General features: G+C 38.9%; 1 protein-coding gene across 1 annotated transcript in view; it reads left to right on the forward strand.

Annotated features, from left to right (window-relative positions):
* Window positions 1–24,751, forward strand: part of CNOT4 (CCR4-NOT transcription complex subunit 4) — a 75,164-nt gene that overhangs the window by 6,250 nt on the left and 44,163 nt on the right. The gene's annotated exons all lie outside the window — the stretch shown is intronic.

Raw genomic sequence — 24,751 nt, forward strand, 5'->3', positions numbered from 1 at the left:
TTGTGATTCTCTGGGGGTGGGGCAGGGGCATACCTTGTATGAGAAGTATTCCTCTGGTTACTACAGTATACATACATAGCACAGTGAAACTTGGTGAGAGCCAGCTGTGTTGTGTGACCACATGACTCTGACAGTCAGGAGAAAATACCATACCTTGGGCAGAAACTGCTTAGAATTGGTTCTGTAGTATCTTTTCCTGGGAAGCTGGCTATTTGCTTTTGACTTCAGTGTCCAGAAAGAGAACACTATGCAGCCATCTTTATAAGGAAGCCTGCAGTGGCACATGGCTTTTATTCTTTGAGCATTGTTGTATAAAGTAAAGTGAAGAGTCAGAAAACAGGCAGTTCTGGAGTAAAATGGTTATTCTATCTCTATTTGTAATTAATACCACTTACTGTGAGGGTATTTTTTAAAAATTCTTTGCACATATGTATTAAACGGTTGACCAGAGGTGCAGCAAAGTTTGTTTTCAAACTTCTGTAATTTGGTGTAATGAGGCGAGAGGTAGGGTCGGGTTCCTTTTGGCATTTGCAGTTCTGTAGTCACCTGCTCTTAACAACTGAGCTACTTAGTACCAGCTGCTGTTTCTACTGTATTCAGTGTGTGCCACCTCTGAAAGCATGGTGCAGGTAACTTCTACAGAGGTGCAGTGCGGCATCTTTTGATTGTACTGTTTTTTTCCTGAGACTTGGGATTGACTTAGAAAATACCATAGTATATGAAAGTGTAAGGAAGGAGATGGACTCAGTGTCACTCTCCGTTTTATTCGGGTTTTTGTTTTACTTATTTACTAAATAGAAAATCTGATATCAAAGAGCATCTTCTCAAAGCTGACATCAACATAAATGTTTCTGAGGCATCTTTAATGTCTTAATTTTGTATTTTGTTTCTTCTCGTTCTAAAGGAACTTAAATCTATGTTCTCTTAAGGCGGTTGTTTGATTTTCTTATGGGTTTTGGTTAGTTTGTGTCTCATGGGCTTAGGCTTCTCCAAAGGAATTGCATTCAGCTGCTCTTGGTTGGTAAAACCTGAGACCTGTCTCTTAATATTAAAAAATCACAGCATTTAAAGGATATGTTGGGCAAGTGTCTTTGCAGTCAACTTGAACTTCTGTGCTTTTTATAACATATATTTGTCGCAGTCTGACAAATTGTTTGGGATTTCATTCGGTACATTCATATGTACCAACTGACTCTTTAAGTTCACCTGCCTGAGTTAATGCAGCTCCAGGTAGTAGAGGTAGCAGTAGAAGGAATTTATGTAAATCCACTGCTACACATCCTGCTTAAATTTGTGGAAGCTGATGCTGTTATTTCTCATTGTTATCCCTTTTTTTTTTTCTAAGAAATTGCTTTATATGTGTCTGTCTGTAAAATTTGTTTACCACAGCATATAGATTATCTTCAAGCAGTTCTCTGTGTTCTGTTCCTCACTGGAATAAAGGTGCTTCCCTCAATGCGGGTCTTGATCTATCTCAACATTGTTTTTTAATAACAAATCTGTATTTTCCTGAAAAGCAGAAGTAGGCAATTGTAGCTTGAGTAGCAGATATGTGGGAATAGGTATTTATGATGTGGGTGAATATTGTACAGAGCAACTGCCTTTCTGGATTTCTAGCAGGTATGTGGAGCATGAGTGATAAGAAGGTTCTCCTCCAAAGTTTTTCTGTGCTTCTCATTAAATTAATTGTTTGCTTTTTGAAATAAATCTCATTTTTTAAATTACAGAATGGAAAATAAAGTAGAATTCTATGTATTCTCTGTAGAAGCCAAGCCAGCTCCAAACTGGGATTGAGTGTGACTGTGACATGGTAGATGTTTTTACCGTTTTCTGTTGACTCAGATGTCAGTACACATTATTGAAACAGCATCCTGCTCTTGTCTGAAGCAGATGATGTCTTAAGCATAGTATTCTTATTTTCCATACTGAACTCCAAGGTGATCTCTTTCTTCAGCTAATAGAACTGATAGCTCATTGGATTTATTTGCTCTTGCATTTTAATTAGATGTACCTTTCATGTTATCCAACTGTTTTATAAATTACTAAAAGAGATAATTTATTGCCTTGAATTATGTGCTAGAGAATTTCAAATTTTAGAGAAGCTTCATCCTTTGTCATTTTCAGCGTGAAAGAAGAAATAAGCCACAGGCCTCATTTCCACCTACTTTCAGATAGTGCCACAAATTTGAGCACAGGACATGTGCTATATTTGGAATTGACTTTACCTCCCAGATACACATCAAGAAAAAGCTCACTCATTTATTTTTTCCATTGGGCTTTGCAGTTACTAGCTACAGGGGCTGATGTTTTACTTACTTTTTCACTCTTGAAAAATTCTAAGTGTAGGTACCTTGATGTAACTGTAGTATCTTTAAAGTGGGAATAGGTTTGTGTGTATTAAATTTCTGTTGTATCTTTACAGTTCCACTGTGTCTTGTGTATTTACATACTAAGACTGTTATATTGTGCAACAGCAGTGTTCAGGGTAGGGAATTGTTATAACAAAACTTATATTTTTGAAGCAATATTGCAAATGTAGGCAATGTTTCTCTGTTTCAATCATGTTCTCTAACCTCATTATCATCAATAGATCTATTCCATTGGGTAAAGTTTACTACTTAAACGTTTGTGGGATCACAGCCTTAATTTGTAGTATTTTGGTTTTCTGCCTTGAGCATTGCCTAAATGCAATTAAGTTTTAATGCATTTCTGTGTTGACTTAGGTTTAAAGTGGAAAGTATAGACAAGTTCATAGAATCACAGAATGGTTTGGTTTGGAAAGGACTTTAAAGATCATCTCACTCCAACACCCATGCTATGGGCATGGACACCTTGCACTTGCCCAGGTTGCTCAAAGCTCTATCCAGCCTGGCCTTGAACATTTCCAGGGATGGGACATCCACAGCATCTCTGGACAGCCTGTTCCAGTGCCTCACCACCCTCATAGTGAAGAATTTCTTCCTAACATCTAATTTAAATCAACCCTCTTTCAGTTTAAAATTTTTTACCCCTAGTCATATTACTTCACTTCCTCTCCATACTCCCTGTAGGCGCTCTCCATTGGATACTGGAAGGCTGCTATCCAGATCTCCCTGGAGCCTTCTCTTCTGCAGGCTGAATAACCTCAACCTCATAGGAAAGACTGCAGCCCTCTGCTCATCTGTGGCCCTTCTCTGCACCTGCTGAAACAGTTTCCTCTTTATTATGCTGGGGGCACCAGTTAGTTATTCAACTGATTATGTTCTGTCTCCTAATTGTCCAGTGTTCATTCACCTGTGGCTTAAACTGACTTGCCTCTCCTGACTGTAGTGAGAACAACATTTTGCCACATTTTGCAAAAGTCAAGTTTGTTTTTTTCCACTTGCGACTAATACTGAGTGTGAATGGCTGAGAATGAATCTGAGGGTGGTGGCTGCTGTCTCACAAGTTTTAGGATGAGGTTGAAGAGGCTCACCAAATCCTCCTTGTTCCCTCTATTTCTTGGTAGTTTCTCAGGGATTCTAAAGAATGATTTTAAGCCTGTGCAAGGGTTTATTTTATTTGTATGGATTTTTTTTTATAGGCTGGATGAGTAGTACAGACCTTTTTCTGACATATTTGCTCCCCTTCAGCTGTGAATGAAATACAAAATGTGGGTTTTCCAGAGAAATATGGAGAAGATTCCTTTTTTTTCTGTTAAGCAAGCATCACTGCTTCTTCCAGTATCTGTAGCCCACCCTTCCTCCCCGCCCTGAGCCTTTTCTTTTGAGAAGTGCTGGAACACATCATTTCTTCTTCACTCCTTCTCCTGTCTCTGGGATTTCTTGACTGACTAGTCATGATGTGAATTTTTCAGTGGTTAATAATTGCTGATGTTATTTGCTTTGTCAAAGAGTGTGGGACTTTTTCTGAAGAGCTGTTACTGTCCTGAAATATCTTATTGTTAGTCTGATAAGTAAGTTTGGAGGCTTGGGAAGACTGATACAGGAACTTCTGCATGTAACTGTTGGAAGGGTACTATACCTTACCAGGAATTTCCTCCAAGTGCTGGAGTACTTGTGGTGTCCTTGGTAATGTTTTTACTTTTTTGTTGTGTGTTTTTGTCTAAACCAACAATGGTTTAGACAGCAGCCCTAATAATGTACTCTTATTCTCCTCCCTGATCTATTTCTGATCTTTGAGGCTTGGTTGTTGGTTTGGTCTTTTCTTTGCCCTTCAGTTCAGGGCATCTTTTTTTCTTCCTGTGTGTGTATAAATACAAACTTGTAAAACTACAACTCTTCATTAAACTGTTGTTTTTCTAGAAGTTCATCCATAACTTTTAATTCTAATCTAGAAACAGAGCTGCAGGTTAAACAGAGGATGTTCTCTTTAGAGGTGATGTACATTGTAGAGGGGGGTTATAGTGAGCCCAGAAAGGCAGCTAGCTTGTACTAGAGCAGATTTTAGTATGAGGTCTTAGTTCCTGCAGTTGTATATGAGGAAGTGCAGGGATAAAGATAACAGCTGCTTTGAATCAAAACTTTATATTTGTGTTGGAAGACTTTAAATCTAGCAAATGTGTATAAGAAGTAACAGTTTGCTGAAATTGTCTGCTGTTAGGGAAATGCATCCTCAGGCTGCAGAAAAGACTTTGGGAAGCAGGAGGAACTAATGGTTGTAGTACCTATGGGTATGCTATTGAAAATACTGAGCCAAGCTTGCTAGAGCGGTGTGTGGAAGGCAGGCAAGAGACAGCAGGCGTGCATTAAAATAACTTCATTTAAGATAAACATGTTTCTCTGTGGAGTGGGACAATTATTGCAGTAGGTGAAAGAGGTTTTGCAGTGTTCAGCTTTGAATGTTTTGGTGCCCAGCTTGATAAAGCACAGTTTAATATAGACTTGCTTTGCTGATTTTGATTTGAGAAGGAGATTGAATAGAGATCCCTTGAGATCCTTTCCAACTGGAATTATTCTGTGAATCTGTAGCAAAAACTGTAACCATCCTCAACTTCATGAGTGTAAAATTGTCCATGTTAGAGCTTGAAACTAAAAATCAATAATGAGCCTATAAACTCACATGAGGCTTAACAAGACCAAGTGCAAGGTGTCTGCACCTGGGCTGGGACTACCCCAGGTATCAGCACAGGCTGGGGGATGAACAGATCAAGAGCAGCCCTGCTGAGAAGGACTTGGGGGTGCTGGTGGATGAGAGGCTGACCCTCATGCTGGGACATGACCCAACAATGGCACTCGCAGTCCAGAAAGCCAAATGTGTCCTGGGTTGCATCCAAAGCTGGGCGAAGGAGGGGATTCTACCCCTCTGCTCTGGTGAGACCCCACCTGCCATGCTGCATCCAGCTCTGGGGTCCCCAGCACAGGAAGGACATGGACCTGTAAAAGCATGTCCAGAGGAGGCCACCAAGAGGTTTAGTTGAGATGAAGCACCTCCTCTCTGAATAAAGACTGAAAGAACTGGGGTTATTCAGCCCAGGAAAGAGAAGGCTTTGGGGTGACCTGATTGCAGCCTTATGTTACCTGAAGGGATGCTAGAAAACAAATTGAGAGGGACATTTTACAGCATCATGTAGTGACAATCAAACTGAAAGTAGGTTTAGCTTAGATAGTAGACAAAATTATTTACTGTGAGAGTGGTGAGGCATTGACACAGGTTGCTCAGGGAAGCTGTGAATGCCCCATCCCTAGAAGTACTCAAGGAAAGGAGGGATGGAGCTCTGAACAACCTGGTCTATTGCAAAAGGTGTTGCTGCTCAGAGGTGTTGGAACTAAATGATCTTTAAGGTCCCTTCAAATCCAGACCATTCTGTGATTCTGTGTTAATAGGCCTAAAGCAGATAGTGTGGCTTCAGTGGAAATGCAGGAAGGTTTATTTAAACTCAAAGGTATTCCTTGATGTAAATACTGAAGCTTATGGATGTAATGCAGAATCTCTGAATCTCTGCACTGACGCAGGATATTCATCTTCCTAAAGTTCAGCGTGGTTGCTTAAAAACTCAGTGATGAAATGCTCAAAAGGGAATGGGAAAATACCAGGTTTGCCAGTGATGAACAATGGGATGATGTGCCAAAACTCGAGGAAATGAATGCTGATGGGATCCCTCAATGCTACGAAGTACCACACCTGAAATGTTTTTACACCAATACAGGCAGCATGAGGAACAAGCAAGACTAGCTCCAAGCTTTGGCCCTGTCCTAGAAATTTGATATTGGCATAAGTGAAAACTAGTGGGATGAGTCTTGTGATTGGTGTGCCCTGTTGGATGGTTGCAGGCTCTTTAGGAGGGATAGGCAGGGCAGAAGAGGTGTTGGGGGGGTGAGGGTGGTATTTTTTTTTAATGGAAGGGATAGAATCTGTGGAGTGCACAGTTGTCAATGGGACATTCAAGGAGCATTTGTACAATGTTCTCAGGCACATGGTGTGTGACTCTTGAGGTGTCCTGCACTGGGCCAGGAGTTGGACTCAATGATCATGATGGGTCCTTTCCAACTCAGCTTATTTCTATGATTCTATCAACTTTTCCATACACTGTCCATGGTACTGCAGTTGCAGACATTTCCCTTCCACAGCTGTAGTCAGGCTGAGAGTGTGTTGGAATAAAAGTTATTTAGTATTGAAGTGGGGCTGGATTGTATATGTGTGGGGTGGTTATAGGTGTTTTTATTCCAGTCTCCCTTGTAAGGTTTTTCTTGTTTGTCCTTCAGGTTAGGTACTTCTATCCAAAGCCCCAGTACTAGCAACAAGGCTGTATTTGGTTAAATGTTTGTTTCTGTAGTTGTGTCTATGTAGAAAGAAGGAGAAACATACTTTACTTCTGTTGGCTAAAAAGCACAATTTTGATAACCCAGAGTAATTTCTCTGATTTGTAACTGCAACTGCACTATGATTTATCTTACGGCAGAATTTAGTCTAAGACCTTTAGGTAGCTTCAGTGTGATGATCAGGACTATGAATAGAGCCCCTAATGAAAGGTAAAATTAGGTGTTGAACATAGTAATGGTGTTTCATATCTTCTGCAGAGTCTCTTGGGAGAATGAAGGAAAATCTGGTCCTAGCAATTAGCTTCATCTTTGCATTGTACCAATAGATAATGTCCTTTACACTAGTTATTCTAGATTTTGCAGGTATTCTTTCTCAGGCTTGGGAATTTTGTTTGAGTAATTAGAAAAGTGTTTTTAAACTAACCCATTATTATCTTAGTATTGCTCCCAGATGAAATCTGAAGGACATGTAATTTTTCATCACATTGTGACTTGTATTTCCTTTAAAAACAAAGCACTGGACAGTAATTATCACTCTTGACTCTTAAGACTTGTGAGGGTTTAATGGCACTTGCAAAGTAGAACGAATTAGGGATTGATAAATGAATACATGTGTTTGTAAACCTTTATAGAATGCTAAAGGACATGTTTGAGGGAGCTTTTTGTTTGTCTAGTACTGTTCTTCGGTTCTTTGTCAGTCAGAAGTTTAGCAGACATAATGCAAATAATCATACACTAGTTCTGGCCTGGGGGAATGCAAAGGGACTTCATTCTTTGTGCTGACCTTTTTTTGGTTTCTCTCCATGGATGGTAACTTGGTTGAGAGCAATCTGTGAGTTACTGTGAGTGCTGGATACCTGGGCCGAGAGGTGTAGTGAGCAGTTTACATGTGTGCTGCGCTGTAGAAATGGTGTTCTGCAGCTTAGTGTTCCACTGAAATACTCCAAACCACGAGCAGCTTGCTCACTCCTCCCTCCCCCCAACAGCAGGCTGGGGAGGAGGAGTGGAGGCATGAAAGGTAAAGACTATGTGTTGAGATAAGAATGTACTGAAACAGCAATGAGATAAAGCATGGAACAGTAACAGCAGCAGTACAAATGACAGAGGGTGCAAGAAAGAGGTGAATGATGCACAAGTGATTGCTTATCCCAGGAAACCCCTGACAATACTTGACTTCCCTCCACCATACTGTGTGACCCAGAAGGGATGGACTCTCCCATCCCTGGAAAATGGCCTAGAATAACCTCTGTGTCATAGCAGTGCCCCCTTCCTGAGTACTGTAAAAATTAACCCTGTCCTGACTGGGACCAACTTTGAGCTGGATCTAGATGCCAGCTGTAAGGTCAGAATTTTAGAACATTCAGTGGCTACTGGAGATGTAGTGCTCTGCAAATAAAATTTTGGCATTCTATTCTAAGAGCAAAGGTGATGAAGGACAAGCTCTTCACCTAAGTATATGATTTTTTTAATCCCTTTTTTTTTCTTGGAACTGTTGAACATAAAAAGATGTTTTCTGTTGTGGGTTGTTTCCCTCCTATATAATTGCAGTGAATTATATCTGTATTTTAACTGCTGCTAGATATATTGAAAATAAAATTTAAATAATATTGTCTTTGTCTAAAAATGCAAGTGTAACATTTGTAAGGAGTGTAAGCTTTTTTGAGAGGTGGGGAAAGGCCACATACATGTTCAATTCTACATCATAGTCTTTTTGTAGAAAAATAGTATAAGAAAACAATTCTGAAAGAAAAATGGCTTTTAAAGGTTGATGAAAGTTGAGAAGCAGATCCTATATGTTTTGTGGAGAGCAGTAAACTCTTCAGTTTAAGCTGTTCTAAGTTAATTTTTTTTTCCGTGCAAAGTGCATAGTGATAAGGAATTCTAACAGTACATCACTGCAGTTCTGCCTGAAATACTTAGCATTATTTACATACCTATATGTAATGAATTTTGCCACCTGTACCCTGAATGTGTGTTGATCTATGAGACAAGAACAAATGTGAGATTTGTAAACACATTTAAATAGGAAGCAAATGTAGTTGAGATGTTGAGCAATGATAATGCTGCCTATTACAGACACTGTGGAATTACTGTTTAATAGATACTTCAGGGATTTTTTGACCCCTTTTAAACTGATGCAAGATGCTTCTTTTACTGCTCAGTTATATGCTGAGGGCTCTGATTTTTTTTCTTTTTACCTTGTCTGAAAAAACTTTGCTATAGTGGATGACTTATAATGTGTATGTTCTAAGAGTATCCTAAAGAGCTCTTTTACCCCTCTCACCCCCTGACTGTAGCTATTGGTTTTTCTCTGCCATGATGTAGTTGATTTTAATCTATTTACTTTCCAAATAATAATGTTTCTCCTTTTATTGTTTACTGAGAATAACAAGGTAAATTACTATTAATTCTAATTCTTATGCACACTCTAAGATAAATTTATCTTTAATGGTGATAGAAATTTGGGACAGTAGCTTTGTATCAAGTGCTGAATAGAATTTATATTATTATTATTAAAGGTATAATTATATATATATGTCAGTAATTACTGAATTTTTAAAGTGTCAGACTTTGTCATCCTGTTCCCCTGTCCAAAATGAGGGCTGCAGAAGTAGCATCTTGTTGGATGCAGAGATAGTACCTTGTGTTAGACCAATAAACTAGTTCATTATGTGTTGGTTTAATAAAAGTTGCAATCTCAACCTACAAACTCTATGGCTTTTTTAGAGTAGGATGAATGCAGGAGTATATGCAAGGCACAAGGATGTGGTTTCTTCATCTTCGGCAGTTTCACGACTCTGCAGAAATGTGCAGTGCTCATTCATGCTCATCTTCTCTTGTGGCTGTCTTTGATCTCTGTCCTGCTGAAGGAAAACTGTTGTGGGCACATGCTTTGCCTTTGGTACCTCTGTGTTCAGGGTGTAGCAAAGTGACTTGTGACTTCATGTCGAAAACCTTAATTCTGCATAGTGATGTGCTATTTTACATGCTGTCTGTGCATTAAATCCAGAGGGAATATTCTGTGTGCTCTAACATTCTTAGTCTTGTGCATAGCTATGTTTTTCAAGGACTTAAAGAAACCTATGTGACTATTAATGCCCTTTTAAAAGTGTTCAGAAAAATTTTTAGTCTTTCATAGAAACTCTGTTCATATGAAAGCTGAAAAATTAAACTCTGGAGTTTTCATTGAAAAATGGCTACTGGGAACGTAGTTCTTTACCTTGAGATTCCTTGTGGAGGAGAAATAATGTAAATTTTGCGTGTGGTTGGTTTGGAGCTCTTGCCTTACATAGAAAGCAGCTAACCTGGCAGCTGTTGTAATCTGTTACCCTAAGGAATGGGGCAGTGGGAAGCATGTCCTTGCCACTGACTGATATCAGCGTGCTTTCCTCTGCCTGGGAGAGGATGTTACTTTTCTATTACTCTATAACTGCGTTTCTTCTCTGCGCTACCTACTCCACCCAAGGAGTGTTTCCTTCCACAAGGTCAGGGAATTGAGTTGCTCCTGTTTCAGCAGTAGCAAGAATATTTCATCCCTTTTTAAAGGTTTGCTGTTTGTATAAGAGGTGGGAATTTATCTGACTGACATTCTAGTATGAATTTGGAAACAGTGATGTAGTTGATACCTGCATACATAACCAGATATTAATAAAAAGAATGGAAACAAAATGGCAGGAGAGCACTACAAAACCGAAGGTGCTTTTATTCACCCTGACTACTCATTGTTAGCTATCTACAGCCACAGTAATGCTTTATAGGCAGTCTGAGCTGCCAGCATTTTTCCATGTGTGTTATGTTATTAACGTAAACTCTTGACAGCATCTGATTTACCTGTCTGTATGCACAGTACTGATCACGAGCCTTTTCTATTACAGTAGGTAAGGATACAACACTAACCTCTTCCAAAGACAAGTGTCCCATCTTAAAAAGTGCATAAAAATCTGTAATTTTATTAAGTTAGAGGAGCAAAAGATACTCTATGTGGTCTTATGGTCTGTACAGATTACTTTATCCTCTCTTTATTACTGTATGGTTCTGGCCCATCATGCAGATGGATATTAAAAGAACCTGGAATGTGTAAACTGTTCCTTGTCAGGAAGCAGATACCCTGGGTGCTATATCCCTGAATAATATGCTATTCCCCTGCTGTCTCTCTTAAGTCCTCAGAAAAAATGTTGAGGAATATCTTTGATTTACTCAGGGAGTAAATCTAATTCTAAGTAAATCTAATGCTTTCATTTTGAAAGTGGACATTGCTGTTAGGGACAGTGGCAACCACTCTACTCTGATGTAGGAACAGTAATATGGGTTTTCAGGTTGCTCTTTAAGACAATTATTATTCAGCACCTTGCAGATGAAGACTAAACCACACTGTAAAGTTTCTATTATAGTTTTGGAATCACACACACTAGCCCACACAGAAGTAGCAGTGCAATATGACCCACTGTTTTATTTTCTTAGTTCTGCACACACATTTCAGATGGAGTATCTGTGTCTTTAAGAATAGTTTTGAAAGACTTTTCCTCATCAAGTTAGGCTCTTTGCTTAACTGTTTTCATAAAGTATATTGCGTGTCAGGTACAGCCAGTGCTGTCTGTCCTGTACTAAGTATCCATAGTAAGCATAAAAGCAAAAAGCACACATTTGTATTTCATTCCTGTTCACTATTACTTGGCTCCTGATGCCAAAACCGTAGAAATTCTGACCAGTAAAACAGAGTGAGTGGGTCATTTTTCTTGTAGAATGCAACTGCTGGGCTGATTTAGGTCTATTTGCATATTAATTTTTCAAATACCTTGATTAGCTGAGGTTTATGGCTGTTTATAACAGCTATGTAAGTTAGCTGTTTTCCCTTTCAAAATGAGATTTGCAAATTATTTTCGTCCAAATACAGAGTGTGAGGTGCTTGTTTAGAGAATCGGGTTTTAGGATATGTGTGAGTAATGCTGTAGTTATATTCAAGACTCAAATATCATAAATCTTACTAAGTGGAATGTCTTAATGAAGAGAATGATGTTGTCAGAAGAGCAGTCGGAAATTGTTGAGCTCTGAAGACCAAAGCACAGGAGTCAGTAACAGCACATTTCAAACATGTGGTCGTATCAAGGGAAAAGAATGTTGTTTTGCTGCTCACTGGATTCTTTTCTCAGGGTTCTTGTATGCCAGTCTGAACACACTGAACAAATCTGTCCTGAGTAGCTGTTTTACTTGGCCCAGGTTGCTGGAAGAATACGGAGAAGTAAGGGTGCAGACACCTCTTGGTCCTGATTCACCTCAGTTTAGGAGTTATGGATCCTAAATTGATGTGTGTGATTGATTATATGGCTGCTTTTAGTGTTAGGCTTGTTTGGAATCCACTGCTCTTTGAAATTGCTGTTTAGTACTAATGACTTTCTGAATAAAAGACCAGGTACATTTTGTTTTTCAAAGAAGTCCCTGCAGCTTGTAACCTTATTTCTTTGTGGTCTGCTTTGATACATTTTTGAATGGGTCCAACTTCCCTATAGAAAATGCTAGGAGAGCCTTCCTGAGCCTTTAGAGGCCTCTTGCATGATCACTGTCCTTAAAGAGAAAGGATTGTTGTGCTGAAAGACTTACGGTGGATTGCAATAATGATCAAGAAACAAAGATGTTCTTTCTGTATTTGATGTTCTAGACCTATTACCTTGAGACTTCTAGAATCTCTGTTCCTGACATTTTATCTAGAGAGGACTGTGAAGCTTTTGGGACTGTTCAGTCCTGAGAACTTTGGTGATTATCATGGTGCTGGCCATGCAGAGTCTGGTACTGTAACAGACCACAATAAACAGAGCTTTTCAGTTGTCCCTGAGAGTAGTGTGTAGTCAGTATAGGTGTACAGTCCAAAAAAACTATCTTCCTGGCACTCACATCTTTGGCCCCAAGCAAAAATTGCTTGCACTGTTACTGATGCAAGACAACTTTCTACTTGTGTTTCTTCCCATAGTGGGAAAAAGGGCCATGATAATCAAGTCAAGGATTTTCAGAGAAAACTACAGTGTTCTGGGAAGTTTTTTTTTCCTCCACTCGTTTTATTTTGGTGCTTCCACGATCTTTTAACCAAACTAGGTTGGATGGTGCGAAGCGTTAGTGTAGTAAACTACTGTTCACAAAGGCAAGAATCTCAGCTGCTGTGGAAGGCTACAAAGCAAACTCATTCAGCTTGTTTTGTAGAAAGGTAAGAAATATTTTAAAGTGCTTTCAGATTTTACAGAGATCTAAACAGTCAGCCTCATAAGTCTATTTTCATTGGTCTCTAATACAATTAAGGAATGAGTTGTAGATCTTCCAGGAATGGGGCAAACTTGCCAATATATTCTGAAAGCTGATCCTGAATGTAACAGATGTGACACTTAACAGTGGTATGAGTTTTCTTGTGTAGTTTCAAACATTGATTGTTTCAATAGGAACCTAATCCATAGATAATATTATGTTCTTACAAGTTCTCCTTAGCTCTTGAAATCTTGTGTAGTCTTATTTCAGGGAAAAGCTGAGTGTTTTCTTGTGAGGTGGTGTTACTACAATCATCTCAGCTTTGTTAGCACCAGCCCTCTGAATTCCTCTTCTGCAAGACAGGTTCTGTACACATAATGTATGATGTCTAGTGCAACAGTTCAGTATAATGGGCCTTGTGAAGAAATGAGTGATCCTTCTGTAAAACAAACTGTGCAAAGAAGCTTGCAGCTTGGGGCAATATGCCAGACTTTCAAGGTTTTATGTTGCTATTTCAAAGTAGAGGTGCCTTGTGAGGGGGACACGGAAAAGATCTCATGTTGATTCAAGATGCCAATTATCTGGGGGGGCTAACAGTAGCCTCTTAAAACAAAATTCTTGTATATTGACTTCCTTTGTTGCAATTCTTTGATACTTGTCAGTGGCATTGTCTTGTAAATCAAAAGTTGTGGATCACATTGCATTAATTCTTAGAACCATGCCTCTGGGCTGTGATTGGTTTGGAATTTCTTCTTCCCCAGGAAGTGATTTAGGCTTTTCTCCAGTTCCTTTGATAGGGCCAGATTTGTAAAGATGAGTAGATAATTGTGTGCTGGTTGCATGAATGCCTATCTAGGGACTTGTCTCTCATTCCTGTTTGTTGGTGTTGTAGGTTTGATCATCACCAGAAAAAGTGAAGAGAAACTTGATTGTGGTGCTGATCTCCCTGGGGTGAACCTGCCCAGGCTACATGTGATGATTTGTTTATGCTCCCTGATGCTGGTTGCAGGACATTCTCTGTACTCCTGCCATCCTCCTCATTACAAAAAAATGTAATGAGTGGCTTTTTGGTCCACTGTAGACTCTTCCCCATGCCTTGGATCCTAAAGATTTAGGTAGACTATTTTGATCCGTGACAGCCTGCTTCCTCTATTTTATACCTATGAAGGCAGAATAAAATGAGAACAAGCTTACTTTGGCAGCTAACTGGAAGAACACTGGGATACATGCTCATGTGACTTGACTTTGATTTACCTTATTAGAAATACAGCATTGATGTGAAGTTCAACCCTAAATTATTGGCAGAAGTAGGCTCAAACTCTTAATCTGAACAAATACATGATTAACTAATTTTCTTCCCAGAAACTTTATCCAAGGCAAAGTAAAAATGCATGGATTCAAACTGCTGATTATATTGTCCAGCTAAGAGTATTCAAGCAGAAAATAATTGAAGATGATATTTTTCCACCTAGAGAAAATCTAGACATGATAAGGTTTGCTACCAGGTGATAAATATGGACCCCCATGGACACTGCTCAAACTGGGCTTGTATAGCCTCTCTATTTTTTATTTAATTCCTGCACATTTTACCTGTAGTTCGTCAGAACTCTGAGCTCTGTGTATTTTGATGCTGCTCTTTTCCAGAGTTTATTTCTGTTGCTCTTTAGGTTAAAACTGCCCCCTTGGCTGTTGAAAGCCTTTTGCTAATGAGAATCGACACTCCTAGCATGAAAAACATTAGAGGAGAGTCCTTCTAATTAGGCAGTATGAGCCCATGTAATTTACTGACTGTGGACATGTTGCTTCTTTTTTCTTCAAATGTTTGGTGATTACTGGGCAGGGGTTTGATCATTCTCACTACTTACTCTATTGTGGTCTTCTTCAGCTAAAGCCAAGAGCTCTAGTTACTAGCCATCTGCAGATGCTGCTGCTCCTAGGGCTGACCTAGGTGTGGAAACATTGCCTTGAGACAGAAAAGTATGGTTCCTGTTAGCTTTACAGGGGAGCAGTTGCAGCTTCAGAGGGGGATCTCTGGAGTTTGCTCCATTGTTTTTTGACTCTGATTAAAGAATGTAGATTTTATTATATACCTATTAAGCTACTTTTCCCTTAATTTTTTTTCCTTTTGAGGTCTTTTTAGAAACTTTCAGGAGTGAGACAGGCTCATCCTGTGTCTGTATTCTTATTATCACAGTTTGTGTTTAAAAAGACCTGAGAAGGTTTTATTGCTTCATGGCATCCAGTAGGACACTGAGTTGTGAGGAATAAAGCTACAGTCTGCAGAATCAGATGTTCATTTGGATTCTTTGTAAGCATCCACATAATTTCAGAGTGAAATGATTTTTTTTTTTCCTAAGTTAATGTTAGACATAAATACAAACTTCTGGAGAGGCATTGACATAGGTGCTTCACAGTTTGTGACCAGGGAAGGGCTGCAGTAATAGTTGTGTTTTACTAGTATAAGACAGCATTTCCAATGTAGTACTCTATGGCTTTACTTTATGCCAGTCTTCTAATTTCTGGCATCAGCTGCCAGTGAGTTTCAAGATGGAATTGTGGGCACTGAGAAGTGCATGGACTTTAAGAAAGAGTTTTTTTTCTTCTGGGCTCATTGCTTTGCATTATTACTTGATTAGCAGAAGCACTCAAGCTGGAATCACTACTCATCCAGAACCTATAGATGAGTTGTATAAGGCTTTCTTTCTCAGTCTTAAACTTGTTTGGGTGCTTTTCTCCCTTTCCACCCAATTAAAAAGTCTTTGCTTTCGTGGATTATAGAAAAAGAGAGATTTAATAGATAATAGTAATAGATAATAGATTTAATATAGATATGAGAGATTTAATAGTGTTAAGAAATTAGTAATTAGGCTGATATTATGTTCATGTTTGCTGCTTAAAATTACTTGAAAGTTGCATAATAACTGCTGCTCTGTAAAGATCAAGTTATTTGAAAATATTGGACAACTGCATGAGTTGAAGCCTAATAAAAACATTTTAATTAAGAAGGCGGAGAAGAAACAAACATTAAATGCTCTGTTACCTGTATTTTGAGGGTTGTTTTAAATAAATTTTTAACACATACACAAAAAAACTTTGAGAATTACTTAAAATTTCTTCTGTCTCAGATTTTTCTGGTGTCTTAGTTGGTATCCTTGAAATCAGGAAAGCAGTGGAAGGGAACTGATGAGTAGTTACTAACCCCAGCTGGATCTCCCATACCCTCGATCTGAAGTGTATTCAGCTGTGTTATTAAGCTTCAGAATGAATAATTCTTAGTTTTATTCATGTCTCAGTAACAAGGAAGAAAGGTTATCTCATACATGGATTTGTACTCTTTCTATTCAAGAAAAACATCTCAGTCAGTTTGTGAAATCACAAACAATGTTCAAGGGGGTTCTTGGCTAGAGGCAAAGCATGTGGGGTGGTCAATCCCCCCACTTATACATAAACAGAAAATTTACTACTTGCTATGTGTCTTGTGTGAGGGTTTTTTGATAATACTAGTATGTGGCTGCTACACTTGCCTGGTTTGTTATCACTTAATATTGCTGTGACAACTTGGCACTTCATAAGGAGAGTTAAAAGAATTTGCAAGCTTCCTGGTACAATTAGCAGATTGAGAAAAGAAGCCATAAGCTGTGATCATGCTGATTTGGGTTTTATAGATAATTTTCTACAAGCCATTTTGGTAATTCCTATTGGCTAAAGGAATATATGTGTGTCTTTATAATGCATGGTGCTACAAATAAGAGTGCATATGTCTTCAGTATGATCAGCTTCCAGCCCCCTTTTTTGTGCTTGTTCCCCCCTGCCCCTAGCTGGTCTAACTTGCCAAGTATTATTCCCAAGATAATTTCAGAATTGTATATGTTAGCTACTGGATACTATTTCCCCAAGAGCAGTGCTGCCTGTTAAGGATTAAAGATCTTAGAACTTTTGTAAAAAATCCAGAGAAAAAAAATCCGTGTGTAGTGTGCTTCTGCTCTGATGACAAGCTGAGTTTCTTTTGTTATGCTTTGTGTGGTACTGTTTCTGTACCTGCTTCTTCAGTGGCAAATAAGAGAATTGATCTGCTAAAGAGGAAGGCAGTTATCTGATACTTAAATCTCTTGAGATCTGTTTGCAGGAGTTTTAACTGAACTGTCTTTTTCCTTCATTTGGGTAACATAAATATCCAGGAATTAATAAGAAAACTGCTTGCAGGTTTTTTGCACTGGGCCATATAACAGCTGTAGTTTTAGAGAGTAGGCTGGATAGGCAGGCTAGGACTTCTAAAGATGCTGCAGTGGTCTTGTTCGTGCTGCACTGTGAAAATGCAAATCAGGAGTTTTTTATAATGTAAAAGCTGAACTGTCCTTGAATGCAAGTTAAAAAAAATTATATGCTTCTTTCTCAGTATACTGTGTTGGTGTTCTGTGCCAGATTGTTCTTCTGTGATGGTATGACTTTCAGATCAGACCAGTTGGAATATTAAGTCTGTGTGAACTAATGCAGCTGGAGCAACAGGTCAAAAGTAAATCCTTCTGGAAAATTATCCAGAAGGTGATGGCTGCAGGCAGGGTTATGTAAATGGGTTATATTCAAATACAGTCTTACAGCCTCAAGTGGGCTGATTTTTCCTTTGTGTCCAAGAATTTTTGGGTCATTGCTCTTTAAAGGATGTGGAGCTCTTCGGACCTGAGCTGTTATTTCTAATTGGTTATGAGAATATTTGCCATTAGTATTAAGTATGCTATCTAGTACAAGCTAATACAAGAAATGTGTTATAGAATGGCATGTTCTCACCTCTTCTGTGAAGAAAGAAACGGACTAGTAAAAACTCTGATACCTGGAAGCCTAGAACAAATGCTGGTTTTTTTATCTTTTGGGTGAAGGCATCCTACAAAAATGTAAATAGCCTGAATGGTGCCAGGAGATCAAATGAAAACGGGAGATGGTGAGAGAGGCAGAGAGCTGAGCTGTGACATGGGAGATGGAAGAATATCCTGAATGGCAGTGCAAAGGGGAAGGGTATTGGTGATGTGGTGACTTGGGGTGGCTGTTGAATTTTTGTGAATTTTGGAGTTTAAGTTCTAAATTGATCTGTAGATCATATGTAAGAGTATGTAGCGCCTTAGTAGGGACTAGATGGAACACAGCATTGTGGAAAAATTGAAGTATGGCACAGTGATGTGTAGACACCTCAGCTGCAAAGAGTGTTTCATGCTGGAGTGCTGTGTGAGCACCATAAAGACACTCCATTCCCCAAACAGCCTGTTTAATGGCCACCTGTGTTTGCTGCATGATTGGCAAGTTGGTATATCTAGATCATGTTTCTGACAGTGACTGGTAGCAGATGCTCTGAGGGAAAGGTACAAGGAATGGAGTAGTACCCTTTTTCCTAGTAATGAGAGATTTAGGGAATTCAGAATAGTTCAGATGGAATGTATCTCATATTTAACGGGAGCAGACAGATTTAATTTTTTTTAGTATTACACGTTATGGTCTCTGCAACATCCTTGGACAACAATTTGTGATATATGATTTGCTGTATACAAATGTGTACAGGTATAGCTATTTTACTTCACTTGTTGCCTGAGCATCTGCTTTGTCAGGAGGAAATAACCGTGCTGGAATAGGTATACCAATATTACATGGTCTCTGTGTGTGACAGACTTAAAATATATAAACTAATAATTGTATAGCCCATTTCTAATTCATTATCCAATTGCTTTAGGTATATAATATCTATATATAGTGGTGCTGTAAGTACAGAAAATAAATGGGGGCATGCAGAAAGTGGAAGAGAAGGAATCCTAGAACTGAATGTGAATGAATATGGGAAATTAATGTTTACAATTAGAGGGCAATACTATGCTTTTAATTTCATTGAGAGAGATGACCTACATGCTGCGATAGTGTTGTCTTGTATCATTATGTCCAGACCTTTATGAGCTTGTGGATGAATTTTTCAAAATCTTACTTGGCCTTTTTTCTTTCTGAATAAATTATGTCTTGATTCTGTTCATGACTTGTAAGAAAGTAAGTTATCTGAGTAAATAATATCTTACTTGGCATTCATGTGTCACTGATAGTATGTAGCCCTTTGTGCAGTGTTCTGGGTGCTGTAACAATAAGCCAATGATGACCAATTCTTGGTTCAATTTAAATGAGAGAAAGGTACTTTTTCTACCTGTCCATAACTCTTTTGCCACATAACTGTCTTAAAATAGTTTGTGTTCACATTGGGTTTATAAAGAATGATTAGTTCCCTTTTCATTTAGCAGGAGTCATCTGACTATTTTTGTTATTAGCTGCCTTGAAGGCATTAGGTGGAAAATTTTCAGGTGATTTCTTTGGCTGAGTGTTGCACTGTTGCTAAGCATGCTGCTTGAGCAGTTGCTACCTCTAGATCCTTGTTTCTGTGTTTTCACAATACTCGAGCAAGCTTCTGTATGGCTGTTTGATGAAGGAGATGGAGGATTGATTTAGGTAAATATCACCATGCAAAGATAGTTATGTTTTGGTCTTTTGGTTTAAGTGATGGTACAGTTGCTTACACTGTCGAAATTTGAAGTCTGAGACCATGAGGGTGAGCTCCCTAGGCACCTGTAGAAAAACACAAAGCAGAGGAGTTTCTAGCGGCTTCAGTTTTGACCTCTGAGCTAAATAACTTGGGGATAATCCTAGCCAGTGTAACAGTGTTTTTAGAAATACTGAGGTGACTGCGTGATTCCTGGTCATACTTTCCAAACATTTGGTACTTTGTCAGTGTCTTAACTTTTCTTAGATGTTGTTTGTCCTGTGATCAAAATGTAGCTGTAGATTACAAACAGAGTAATAAACATCCCAGAAAGAGGACATGGGGGAAAATGGACTTTGTAATTACAGGACATGTTTTTACAATCAGTAGTACATTTTGCTTTAAATATTCAGTCAGGAAATAGAAGTAGGAAGTGAACTTTTCATTGGTCTCAAATAAAAATTAACTTGGGTGAATTCAGGAGCCTGCTTGCTTGCTACTGAAGTGTCTTTGTTCCCAGTCAGTAACACAGCCATAAAACTCAAAAAAGCATAGCCCCTTTTCAGTACTCCTGAAAACTTTGGCTGTCTCATATGTCAGTGTTGCTAACCAGGTGATTGTAAAATATCACTGTATTTTGATGTGAGTGAAGGGCTGGTGGGAGAAAAGGACCCCTCTTCTTTGGTAGGGCTCAAAAAAATGACAGGCAAATACAGGGTAGCATGTCAAAGAGATGGAAAATTCTGTGGAAGTTTCACAGATTTCTTCTGAATTGTGTGGATGACTTCAAGAAAACAGCTGGTCTTGTGTCTGTTGCAAGGATTTGGTATGTGCATATGTGAAGTTTCTGCCATATGGATTATGTGTTAACTCAGTGAATCTCCCTCAGTTCTGTGTGCTTAAATCCGTACAAATGGGCTTTTCTTTGTAGTGTGCCTATGAAAGGTTTTAATGTGAAGCTTCAAGTGGTCACTGCAATGCAATGAAGTGATAGCCTTTCTTACTTGCAGTCTGAAGAAGGTGCGTGTCTTCCTTCCAGCAGTCACTAGTGGAAGCAGGCTGTCTTAAATGTGCCTCAGCCAACTTAAATGTTGCCCCCTGGCAAAGGTGGCCAGAAGGAGAGTGCTGTGCTGACAGAGCTGCTGATTCTCCCCTGCTTCAAGGAAGGGATAACCCATTATTGCTGCTGTCTGTAGTCTGCTTATCTTTCTCCCTCCAGCTTGTATGTGGATCAACACGGAGGTGAAGCGTAGAAAGGGAAGTGATCCTTCAGCAGAGTGGGAGCAGGGGTCTTGTTAGGGGGAGCTGCCTTCCCAGTAGCATTGCTGCCCAGTGTAGGCAAGCATCTACATACACTGAGGTTTTGAGACTTCTCATGGCTGATGAGTTTCAAGAGATACAAGGCCATGAAAAAAAGCATGGGTTTCTGTTTGCGTAAGTTGAATGAGCCCTTACTAAAGGTTCAGTGCATAGACTCCGACCTGTTTCACTTCAAGTGTCAGGTATGTTTGAACTTTAAGTGAAACATTACCTAATGCATGTCTGGATTTTTTTTTTCTTCAAGAGGCCCTAAGTCTCCAAATACTTTCTGGGATGTGAGTCTTTACTGAGGTTTTGAGAACTTTTGCCTGTGACACTTGCGTTTTCTTAAAGCAAGTAGCAAGGCTGGATTCATTCCACTGTGTGAGAAGAAGAATGTGTCTGTATTTCCTGGAGCTAGCTGCCCTCCTGGAGGAGAACTTAAACTTAAGGGATGTGTTTACTAAAATGAACTGCTAGCAAATGGAGATGTTCTTGTGTCTGCTTTGGAGAGATGAGGAGTGTGTCAAGTCTCAAACTGTTGAGGAAAAAAAGGCATAGCAAGCTTAATTTTTTCCCCTGTCTCCTCCCCTCCTTTTTTTAATGACCCCTCTTAAAATTAAATAGGGAAGATAAACTTCTGGAAGTTAAACCTGCTCACCTCAAGTGTGAAAGAGAAAGGCAACAAGCATCTGCATCCTGAATGGGCTGAAGTCACCAGGTATATTAGAAGTCAAGTTGTGTTTAGGTGAATACCCTGAAATAGTAGGATCAATTTTTCCTCAACTGCGAAGTCCAGAGGATTTTATCAGGAGTAACAATTGTTTGGTGAAGCTGATTAGGCACAGCTCTCATCTGCTAAGTAAGCACTTAAAGTTAATAAAAATGTCTCAATTTTTTCCATTCCGTATGTGTTTGGAAAAGATCTCATTAGTTGGTACAGTACAAGGGTTAAAACATGCAACTTAATATTTCTGTATTTTGGGTATTACCTTTGACAAAATCACTACACCTAAAGCATGCTGCTGGATGTTGCCCACTTCTGCTTCACCTCTGTGTGAATGTTTTGATATAGTGTCCTGTAAACCGGATGTGGAACTGTTGGAGCCATGTTTGACTTCAGTCATTGGAGTTTTGGATAATATGTATGTACAAATTCTATCTGCTTGTAAAGCATGTGTAGATGTTCACAATCTTCCTCCTTTTCTTCTCCTGAGATGCAATTAATAGAATCTCTTTGAACTTGATCCCAAAGACAAAATACTCTGGATCAAGCACAACATGTAATACTGCCTTTTGTTTTTTTGCTATTGCTGCATTACTTTTTCTGTGCTGTTAATCTGGAATTGTTTGGAATAGTCTTAGAGCTGGCTAGTTACTGTGTTTTCTGGTTGTGCATGAACTATATGCAGAATGGATTTTTGATGCCTTACTCTGCATGTTAGTCCAGTTTTGAAAAAAAAAAAAAAACAAGCCCTGTTCTGAGACAGATTTCAGACACAAATCCTGGTATATAAACCCTTCTGAAATGGAGACACACTTCAGTGGAGAATCTCTGAATGGGATGCTTGAATGGTCTGTGGCCAAGTAAATAAATATTTCCTCAGTTTCAAGAAACATGGCACACAGCTGCTTCTTACTCCTTGTTGTAAAATAACAGGCCATTTGCTGACTGAAGCAAGCTATTGACATTATTGCTAGCAGCTGCTGAACTCTTTGTGTTAACTTAAACAGCTCATAAATGTTAATTATGTTGCAGTTTTGTTAGAGCTCATCTGCATATCCCAGAGGCACTAGCTAATATGTCATGCTTTTTTTCCACATGGACTCATGACATTTCTTAGTGGAGATTCCAAATAATAACTTTCTAAGTAAGTTCAATAATTTTACTGTAGCAATGAAAGTTTCTTCAAAACTTCTCTTTTAACTACAGTTTCACTAGTACTAGTATAGCTTTTCTTGAATGTGTTCCAATAGGCACAGAGCTGCTGAACATGTGGTGGAATGAGTATGAAGCAGAAGGAAATACGCTGGGTGCTTACTGACCTGTTGTTGGGAGATCTGTGACAAAGTTAAATCCAAAGCCAAACTGAACAAAATTTGTTGAGTTTATTGCATGTTTTGGTTTAAAGTCACTTTCATGTTGTTACAGTTTTGCTGCGATACAAGTGTGAAAAGCTTACATGAAATGTTTACAGGCTACTGTAAAAGTGTGTGTTATCTGCCTAATAACCACTTAAATGATGTTTTGGGGCCTTTTAACAGTCCCTCCCATTTTTTCAGCCAGTGGGGATGTGTTCTTTAAAACAAAGCTCCCAAACAAACTAATCCTTTTTTCCCTTCAGGTCAGTTCTTTGTAGTTCTTTGCTAGTGTTCTTTGTAGAAAACACTGGTAGACTTCCAGAACCTGGTTTTGAGATTATCTATGCTTTCATTCATGGTATAGTCACAATCATTTTGACAATGAAATGAAAGCTGCTGTATTGTCGTTGTCATTTGACTTCTTGATTTTAGTCATTGTGATGGTCAGAAAGAGGAAGTACCATGTTGTTGCTAGTGCATACTATATAGAGAAGTTACACTTAGAGCATCTAATAGTTGTTCTCTCATCCTTACTTTTTTTGTGGCCATCTGGTGGACCTTTTTCTCTCGAGGGCAGTGGTATATGTTTACCAGAAGTACACTTTGTGGTTGGAGGATATGCTGCCTACCAAACTAGTTGGAATTGCAGGTAGTCTGGTCTTCTGGTATCAGCCTGTGATTGCAGGTTAACCTGGTGACAATGCAGCCATTCCCATACAGAGCTATGTGCTATCTGCTGTGTATGTGGTTGGAGCTTTGGTTGCGTGCATGTGTGGTTTTTCTTCCTCAGGGTTCTTTCCTGGCTGCTTGTAAAAGAATTTCTGTCACTGAAGTGGTGTGCAGACAGGGACAAGTATTGCAGACTGATGTTAGATGGATCCAATCCTGTATGGTGGGGGGTCCCAACTTGAGCTGGAACTTCTTGGACTTAAGATAGACTTCATGCAAGGAAGTATGATACGGGGTGAGGAAGATCAAAATACGACCAGTTGTTTGGTTTTTCTTTTTTGGGGGGTGGTAAAAATATCAAATCAATGCTATGTAAGGCTAACATCAGGCCATACTGAAATCTGTGAGCAAGGGTTTGATTTCACAATATTCAGTCATCTTATTTCCAGGGACAGAATTAAATAAAATTAAATTAACTGTCTCTTCTTCAGACAGAGGTATGTGAGAATTGTTTTCTGGATTTGCTCCTAAAAGCCTGGAGAAATATTGGATAGTACACAATCCAGTAACTTTTGGTTAGAAATGAAACAGAAAACTTTTTGGGAGAGTAGAGGGGGATTCCAGATTGTGTGTGTCGTTCAATTATAATTCAATTACTGATGTTTTGGGAAAAACATGATGGCTAAAAGAATTCTGGATTTTAAAAACTTTAGACTTCACTAATTTCTAAAGAAGTGGTATAGTTCATTAGAGCTAGTATGACCATGCAGCTCTCAATTCTGGTCACGTCTTTTCAGTGTTTTTCAATGGGTTTTAACTTTTTGTTCATTTTTTCCTTTTATTTTTCTTCCAAAGGTCCACCTAAAAATTCTACTCTTGCCCATCTACATGCATATCTCATGCAGCAGATGGAGACAGCTTGAGATTGGATACAATTTCATATATCCAGAGTGGCACTTCAAAGAAATAAGAAGAAAACACTCAAATTAATTTTCTCAGTGGTGACTCCAAGTGTCTTGTTTTGAGTCTGAAAATAAATTTCCTGTGCTGCATCCTTACACGGAGAATAGAAGCATGCTCAAATGGCTGAATTCAGGAAATTAAGAAAATAGTGACTTGAATATTGTCCTTCTTCAAAATTCTGGTTCAGAAATACCTTCTTGTGGCTGCACTCCAAATTACAACTTGAATTTTTTCAACCATTGTGTGTATTTTGGTTTTGGTGTGA

Source organism: Vidua chalybeata, chromosome 5 (assembly GCF_026979565.1).
Source record: "Vidua chalybeata isolate OUT-0048 chromosome 5, bVidCha1 merged haplotype, whole genome shotgun sequence".
NCBI classification, from domain to species: domain Eukaryota; kingdom Metazoa; phylum Chordata; class Aves; order Passeriformes; family Viduidae; genus Vidua; species Vidua chalybeata.